This window comes from Micropterus dolomieu, linkage group LG21 (assembly GCF_021292245.1).
Source record: "Micropterus dolomieu isolate WLL.071019.BEF.003 ecotype Adirondacks linkage group LG21, ASM2129224v1, whole genome shotgun sequence".
NCBI lineage: Eukaryota > Metazoa > Chordata > Actinopteri > Centrarchiformes > Centrarchidae > Micropterus > Micropterus dolomieu.
This window is the reverse complement of record NC_060170.1, coordinates 11,349,539-11,358,347: the sequence shown is the minus strand read 5'-3', so window position 1 is coordinate 11,358,347 and position 8,809 is coordinate 11,349,539. Positions and strand designations below refer to the sequence as shown.

The window sequence follows — 8,809 nt, the reverse complement described above, 5'->3', positions numbered from 1 at the left end:
GAGGTTCACTTTACAATGACTGCAGTCATGTTGCTTGTCCAGGGTTTGAGTTTCTATATGTGTGCGGAGGGTGAAGGAAAAATCCCCAAAACAAGCTGAAAGGGATTCTTGTGAATGTTTATTGTTTAATATTTTATTTTTCGCTTTATTGTTGTTTGTCAAACTTCACATGTGTTGTTTCTTGTGGTTCAGCGGTTGTCTGACTATGAATGTTTATCAGTGCATATCTCAACTGAAATGAGACTACTAGATTCAATGAAGTTACCATTTGCATCCATTAGGTATTTACTGAAGTTACGAAGGTTTAGTAACATGTCCAATTACAGTTTACTACTGCTCTTGGGTGACCATGTATAAGAAGGGCTACAGTTCCTATACTGTTCCCCGAATATGAATGTAAACGCTGTCAAATCCCACACTTTTACTGCTAACTTGAAAGCACTTCACTTCATTGTTCCTTCGAAGAAAACTGGCCATTAAACATACAACAGAAGACGTATGTAACTAACTAAAATATATCCAAATAAATATAAAAGAAAAAACAGCATTTCTCATAAACAAATAGAAGTTGTCATAGTTTTATTTCAGATCCACTACAGAGTCAAAACTTATAAACTGTCATTAAGCAGAATTTCATAAATATATCAGATACATAGCAAATCTCTGGGTAAATATAAAAACCCAACCTGTCAGTTTATCAACTACCAATATACCATGAAGGCAAGAAATATCTCACACTTTCTTTGTTTTCCAATGCAAACACTTTATTGCATTTCTCAGCAGAAAGATCATTTTAACTAACACGTTCCATCTAATATCCTGAAATCGGAAAATGTTCACTGGATGCAATGACAAATATAACATGTCAAATGCACAGGGAACAGTTATAGTCTTGTGCCTCACCCAGACTAAATCTCATAATATTAAATCTGTCAGGCATAATTGGTTTCATACCAGATAAAAACATAAAACTGCAGGGAAGACACTGTTCCCAGCTCACCACCATCTGTGCTCTGCGATGGGACACTGCAGCAAGACTTAATGAATTATTAGGTGATTACACTGAATGTGTTTACAGTCGTAGCTCCATCTACCACCTTTAACTCTTGGTGTCTTCCCTCTTTCGGCTCCTATTCTACACCTTAATTCACCTGTCACACCAGTTGCCTGCACATACAGATTATAAAAATGAACGGTCATACAGTAACTGAAGCGTTTTCTTCAGGAGCTACCAACCATCTTTCCAAGTTACAGTTAAAACCTGGCAGAAGCCCCAAAGCACACTTCACACTCTGTTGGCTTTTAGAGACTAGCGCCCCTGCACCCTGCATGTGTGCTGATGATCCGAGCGTGAAGCCATGTTTCACCTCGGCCAATGAGATTGGAGGGAGGTATTGTTTTGAGGCATATTTGGCTGATTGCAGCAACATGTTTTTTTAAATGTTGCACACAGATTGTGTACTGATATCCTTTGCTCCAACTATAAGTTGACATTATGGGGTGATGTTAGTAGGGGAATTCTGCCTTGAGGTGATCATTATAACACACACACATCATTAGCCAAAAAATAAAAATCTATCCCTGACACCCACAAAATATGTTTTAATGTACAGTATAAAAATATGAGCTTCAAGAAATATGAATGCTGACATTTTGCCCACGAGACAGCGCTAGAAATCCAGGACTTTCAAATCAGTGCATAAACGGTGTTACACTCATGCTGTTTTATTGGAAAATCTAAATTGAACAAAATCATACAACAGGTTTGTAAAGAAAACTGAGCTGAAATGTACACAGAGCATTTCTTTTGTAAAGCTTCATCTATCAGTTACTTTCATTGTTAGGTGGCAAATCCAAATGGCTTGTTTTTGTTTGATCAACAGTCCAAAATCCAAATATATTTAATTTACAATTGTTTAAAACTGATAAAACCACTAATCCTCAAATCTGAGCAGTTTAAAACATAAAACGTTCAGGGTTTCTGCTTGATAAAGGAGTTATGGTGCAGACACAAAATCCACACACCAGCGTGGGCGGATCTCCTACTCGCCATAGAAAATGAATAGTGCTGCACTGTAAAACTAATGTTATCAAAATTAACTGATCATTTTAAAACTGTTCTTTTTTGTTAAAAAATTCAGGCGGGAGTTTGAAGAAACAATTCTGCACTTTGCTGTTGCCAAATGAGATCAAGCTTGAGGATTATTTTTGGCATCAAGAAAAGGGTTTGATTAAAATTCCTGTTACAACAAGAAATACAGGGCAGGAATGAGAATTTCAAACTGAGCTTGCCTTTGTTCAAGCGGAGTATCAAAGTCCTCCAGAGGCATGCGATTTTCTGTCGTTTTGGATAAAAGCGTCAGTTAAATAAGTAAATGTTTCATCTGTTTTTCTACTAGCTGACTAGTAAGATCCAGTCACATTCATACAAGTGTGGGCACTCCACTCCTCCTCGTGCGATTCATGCTCTGGTATTGTGTTAGGGGGATTAGTTCTCGAAACAGAGTCCTTGTTAACTGCAGAGCTTTTGCTTAATCTATCTGTATTAACTTTGCAGTAAATGTGAATTCCTTGACTTAAGTGTATGTGACTAAACTAGCTAAATTTATAAAGTCAGAACGGTTTATCTCACTTTAGATTATCAGAGTCAGGAAGCAAGGCAAATTACTTCTTGTTTTCCCAATGCCCTTTTCCTTCATGTCACATTCCCGCTTCTCAACAATGATCACAGACAACATGTTTTTCTGCTGGAGTGGACTGAGTTGGAGGATTGTATCTTACACAAAAGCTTGCTAAGTCACAAACTACAGCATTCACAGAACAGTTGTTTAGTAGCTGGACATGTGTTTTCACTGTCGCGGAGAGAAATAACATGCTGCCTGAGGCTTCTTGATTTGTTTTAAGACTTGGTGGCTGAACACTGAAAATACAGCAATCAAAAAGCCAACGGTGACCATGTGCTGGTTCTATTTTCTGGAGGTGATAAAAGTGAAGAGATATTTTTGTAATTTTTTCACTTCTTCACCAGTTTGGCTTGTGTTGTGTTGCGATGATGCTGGCATCATGATAGAGCAGATGCCTCTGATTAGCTGCCATTACTCCTATGTGGTGTCACACAAACATTTTCCTGCTTCCTCCCCTGGGCGATCGCATGTCCAACGTTATCTTCTGCCAGTGATGATAATGTGCATGACGATGTGCGCAGCGGAGTGATAAACAGGGAGATTAAAGACAAAATGGGACAAGCAGATTGAAGATGCATGACAGAGGAAGAAAGAAATATAGAAACAAAGAAGTCTGTGTGAGGAGAAAGTTAAGAGGTATCCATCCACAGCTCTCACGCTTCCTCTCTGTCCACTGGGACATAAATGCAGGTTGGATGGCAACGTCAGGCCAGTCGGGCAGACAGGATCCTTGCAAGACCAGTCCAGAAGATTAAAGCAGGACAGCTGGCTTTGATGCTGGCTCTGCTCCGTGGTGATTGGAGTGGAGCGGGGTGGAGAGCTGGATTGTTGTTCTGCCCGGTACTCAAGCTTCTTTTCCCTGGCTGCAGAAACAGCAGCTCTTCCAGGACTTGGACACAGAAGCAGCACTCATCTTACACTCATGTTCGTAGAAAGAGCCTGGTACCAGAGACAGGTGAAACAGAAGCAACTCTCAGATGGAGTCCCTCGGAAATAAAACAGAGACAGAGTCATTTTAAAGAGGTGGTATTTTTCTAATTTTCAGGTTCAAAATCTTATTTAGCGGTTGTACCAGAACAGGTTTACATGGTTTAATTTTCAAAAAATACCATATTTTTTGTCATACTGCACATTGCTGCAAGCTCCTCTATTCACCCTGTGTTGAACGCTTCATCTTAGCTATGGAGTGATACATCTTGTCTCTAAATGATCTTTGTTGGGAGTTGCACATGCGCAGTTCCTAGTTAAGAACTACTAGCCAATCAGAAGCAGAGACCGGCGGGCCAATGAGAAACTGGTAAACACGGCTTCGGTTTAGCTATACATGTTGCCCACCAGCTTGGCAACATAGACTGGAGCAAGAGTTTCAGAGTGGTGAGTTATTTATCTGTAACAAAAGTATCTTTCATCCATAAAGTTTTAACTGAGCTCTGTCTCACAGTAACAACTGTATGTCCATTAAGTGTTGGGCTGCAGCTAACAATGATTTTAGTATTTGAAGCTTCAATAGATTATTTCAACAATTCATCGATGCGTCGTTTAAGAAGTACTTTTGCTTGGCGGTGGCGGCGCTTGAAATAATCCCATGCTTTGGACACTTTCTTCTTTGTCCCTCGCTATTTTCTCTCTTTTCCCCCACTTTGCAAACAGCTCCATTATAATCACGTCGTGTTGACAGCTTAAGCGCGATGTGCGACAGTAATAAATGTCCCTGCGAAACACTATGCTATATAGTTGTAAAATGTATAAGAATTTGTGTGGTGTATAACAGATGTTTTTCCAACAGGTATTTTTGATGGCGTGCCGGAGTAGCCGCTTGGCGAGCATTATATGAGGTGCATTTTGCTTTCATTACTGTGTCGTCACAGAAAGGAAAACGGCTGGACTACAAACAAGCCGTTTTCAGGCGGTTCAGAGCAGTGTTTTCTGTGGGAGATGGGAACTCCCTTTGGCCTGGACTTTGGGCTTTTTGACTTTGCAAACCTGTTACATGCACAAAAAAGGTATATAACTCAATAAAGGAGAAGGAAAAAGCCAAAAAGCACAATACCACCTCTTTAAATAACAACACTCAAACATAACATGTTGATGTTCAATTGTGTGATGAGTTGATGTGATGTCCTGTATCAACACTGAAGCCAGGGAAAGCAATTCATATTTTTGTAAAGCACTTTTTAAACGCAGAGGCAATAAAAAATTATTTACTTTCTTTCCTAAAACAACAGTTAAAAGCAATATGTAGTGTACCTGCAGGGCAGAGAAAATGCTGTACATCTGCATTAAGTGTTAGAAGTGTTTGAGACAAGTTAGAAAGGCATGACATTTTATTTTCTATATGATTACACTTTAATAACAATTTTCTGAGATGTCTCTGAGCATTGTATTTGAGTTTGAAAATTAGGAGAGAAAACGATCAAACTCTACTACAATATGCAAATAGGGGAGAGGTGAGGAATATTTCTCTGTGTTCGTTTACTGCAGTACATCACTTTGTTTACTCTGTTATTAAGTGCATCACGAGCCTCTCTAGATGACTGTATGTTTCTATGCATGTGCCAAAGATAAATACTACTTCTAAAATATCAGTGCCTGATAAATTCATACGCTGTCCCTGTAGGACTGCATGAGTCACCACAAGTTATCTACACTAGACACATTAATGAATGATGCTTTGAGGAGAAAATCACACTGAAATGTGTCATGATCTAGTCAAGCATTGGTGACAAAATCTGCTAACTTTCCCTGGTATCTGTATCTTAGTGAAGTCAGCAAAGGAAGATATAATGGTTACGAGATGGATTTCATGGTGTAGTATATGCTCAGTATTTTCCAGAGCTGACTGAATCACTATGGCATCATTGTAGTGCACTATCGCAGAATTAATCACTCTTTTGTTGTTAGCAGTGTTTATTTGTGTGCTCTGTCTCACCACTGTTGATGATCTTGAGGGGCAGTCACGTCTGAGAAAATTAAAGCCATCAACGCATATGTCATGCAGTGTGGCTGATTGCAGAATTCCCACATCAGGGAGCAAAGTCCATTATCATTAGTTATCCACAGATATGTGCCGCTGAGAGTCAAGCATGGTAGAGCAAGGGGACGACAAGAAGGAAGGAGACAGAGAGAGCGAAAGAGAGAAAGTAGGAGATAAGCTAAGACACAAAAGAATGAGAAAGGAGGGCTCAGTAGAGCCGGAGAGATGGAAAAAAAATGCACAGACACATACAAGGGGAAAGGGAGGGGCGAAGGGATGGAGAGGGGAGAAAGTGGGAACAAGAGAGAGCTACTGATTGTCGCCTCTGCACTTGCCATACTGAAAGAAAAAGCACCAGACAAAATCAAATGTCATCATTGGGGAAAAGACTGGCGGGTTCCCTGACTCATCTCGCGCAAGGGCCACTCCGGCTGTCATCTGCCATTACCTCCAGCATTCATCAGAATTCATCACCACTGCCCAGAGTGAAATTCATCTGAAACAAACACATGCAAAAGAAATTATTGTGGAATGTGCAAGCATCAATCACTTGTACACAGAGAAAATGGTGCCTTTTCAGATATTTAAGTGACAAACAAAGAGGCTGGCGAGGTTTTCCGAGTGACATAATTACAGTGAAAAGGAAGGAATAAAATTAAGAAATAAATAAAAAAGCTGAGTTTTCTGATGGTCAGTTACATATGATTTAGACTCGGATGTATCCTGATGTTCCTTTATTCAAACAAGAACAACCTTTGCAACAGTTTCAGCAGTGACAAGACTTCCACGACATACTGTATTATTTCTGTATCAGAAATCTCAGTGTATTATCACACTTATATGACGGCCCCTACCTCAGGGAAAAAAAGCAGGTGTGTTTAAATCACCAACCAATTGTGAAAGTTTTATCAGTTCAGTTCAACTCGGTTATTTCCATTTTTCCAGAATTAGTTGGTGACATTACATGAAGCAAAGTACTGTTGCTGAAGGTACCTGCAGTTCAATATTCCTTTTGATCATGACAAGACTCAGGCCCTGTCTACAGGATCACGGGTGACTTTTTCTACGCGGTTTGAGCGTTCGTCTACACGGAGATTTTAAGAAACGCCAGCTGCAGTGCTGTCGTGTAGACAGTAAAACCGGTTTTTGCCTTGCGACGTTAGATTGTGCGTCGTTTTCTGCTGTGTTTGATGTTACATTGTGCGCCACTGCCTGCTTTGTTTACGGTTTTATTAGTCTCTGTTTGGCCCACGTGGCTTTACGGTTAGGGTCATATCGCCGTCTGGTGGTTTGGCATGCTCTTGGCAGCGCTTGATAGCGTGTTTTTGCGTTTTCATGTAGACATAGATTTATTTATTTTTTTAAACGAAGGAGGAAAAACTCCGGTTATAAAAATACTCGTGTACGTGCGGACTAGGCCTCAGTAGAGTGCAGATCTCCACCAGGTGTGCCTGGGGGCATGTGGGGGGTGAACAGGTACCGCAGGGCAGGCTGTGTGTCCAGTGTGTATGCCTGAGAGCAGTGGAATGAAGGAGTGCAATGTTTAATTTTTTATTGGTAACACACCACTCAACTGTTCCCTGCTCCCTTACATTAAACATGGCAGAGAAAAGAACAAAAACAGGGATTTGCTCGTCTCGTATTATGCCTAAATTTTGTGCATTATAACATATTGAGTATGGAATGAATCTGCAGAGGCTCCTGTTCAAGTTAAGACCAAACGTGTCTATGGATGTCAGTTTTTGAGCCACAACAAAATGTGGCCTGCAACAGACTAGGCAAGTCTTGTTTTTAACCTACCCAACTGCTAGAAATGCCCTTTTGCTATGTTGCAGCGCAAAAGGTAAAATGGCGAATATTACTGAAAAAATAAGAGTCTGAGGTTTATAGCTAGAGTGGGCAATTAACTTTGAAAGCATTTGTTGAAATTCGCTTTACATCATATGTAACAACAATCAATAAATGAAATGCTCTGACACAAAAATGAGAAGAAATGCAATATCCGTCCCAGGATTTTAATAAGCATGGCCAATCATTTAATTCGCCTGTCTGCCTGCCTACCTGTGTGCTCTCTTGCTAGTATTTCCAAAGTTACCTACTCTGGCTTTAGGATAGGCTCAGTCAGTAAAGTAGGATTTACAAAAACATTGACCACGTCCATGACCATTGCCCTAGAGCATACATTCATATATGTGTACGAAAAGTAATTTGCTGATGGGGGTGGTGAGATTAGCTGTAGACAGATAAACACGCGCACACATGACCAAACGCATGGTGTAGATAATGAAACAACACGCTTTTGAAGGTCATGAGCCTGATGCACTGGTTTTGTTAAATTTTTGTCAGTCAAAAACCACAATGACAGATCTCAAATGGATCTTTGACGTTTAGTTATTTAAAACTTTTTTTTACCTACAAAATTGAAAGCTGTAGGACCCAGGAAATTGAAGGGACTTGGATATGATAAGCAAAATTCAGTACTGGATTTGATAAAATGCTATTAAACCCCAACATCAATGACCTCTTTGCTTTTTCTAAATGTTTATCATCAAATCTACAGTCCTATCCACTTATCTCCACATGAAAATCTCTTTTCCACTGTCAATTTTAAGGACCTCATGTTACTGAAAAGAAAATGGTTTCTCATTGTCAGAATTAATGCAAACGTCTCCTTCTATCTTTGTAGGAATTAAATTGTTTTCATACTGATAACTGACCTGGCCTCCTGATGTTTAAGTGAGTTTTTGTTTCCGCTTGCACAGCTTATCTATGGGGAAGTTGAGGGTATAAGACGAATCAAACATCCCCCCGTCTGCTTCACTTGATTTCAGTTTGGTATCCATTGCAAACAGGAACTGGGCTCTGATAATGGCGTGTGCACTTTACTGATCTCTTTAACAGAGGTACTGTAGGTACTGCGCTCGTCATGAGCACTAACTCAGTCTCAATGACAGAGGAAGATTCAAGTTTTTGACACACTCTGCACTATTTTAGGAAAACTCACCCCTCAGTGACCTTCACTTGACTTTGTCATGGCTCCTGCATCTGACACCTGAGTTTGAAACTGAGTGAGTGTGTTTTGATTTGTTTCTTCCCTTTGGGTGAGTGAGGCATGCTTGGTGTGTTTTTGTTTGGTCTGTTTTTTCTCTCC

The 8,809-nt window shown here is 40.0% G+C and overlaps 1 long non-coding RNA gene across 1 annotated transcript; it reads right to left on the bottom strand.

Annotated features, from left to right (window-relative positions):
• Nucleotides 1-890: 890 nt before the first annotated feature.
• LOC123960677 lies at nt 891-8,770 on the bottom strand. Its single transcript, XR_006822568.1, has 3 exons — nt 8,663-8,770; nt 5,614-6,154; nt 891-3,623 (listed from the first exon to the last, which is right to left on the bottom strand). It is a non-coding gene; the product is annotated as an uncharacterized LOC123960677 (long non-coding RNA).
• Between the last annotated feature and the right edge of the window lie 39 nt (nt 8,771-8,809).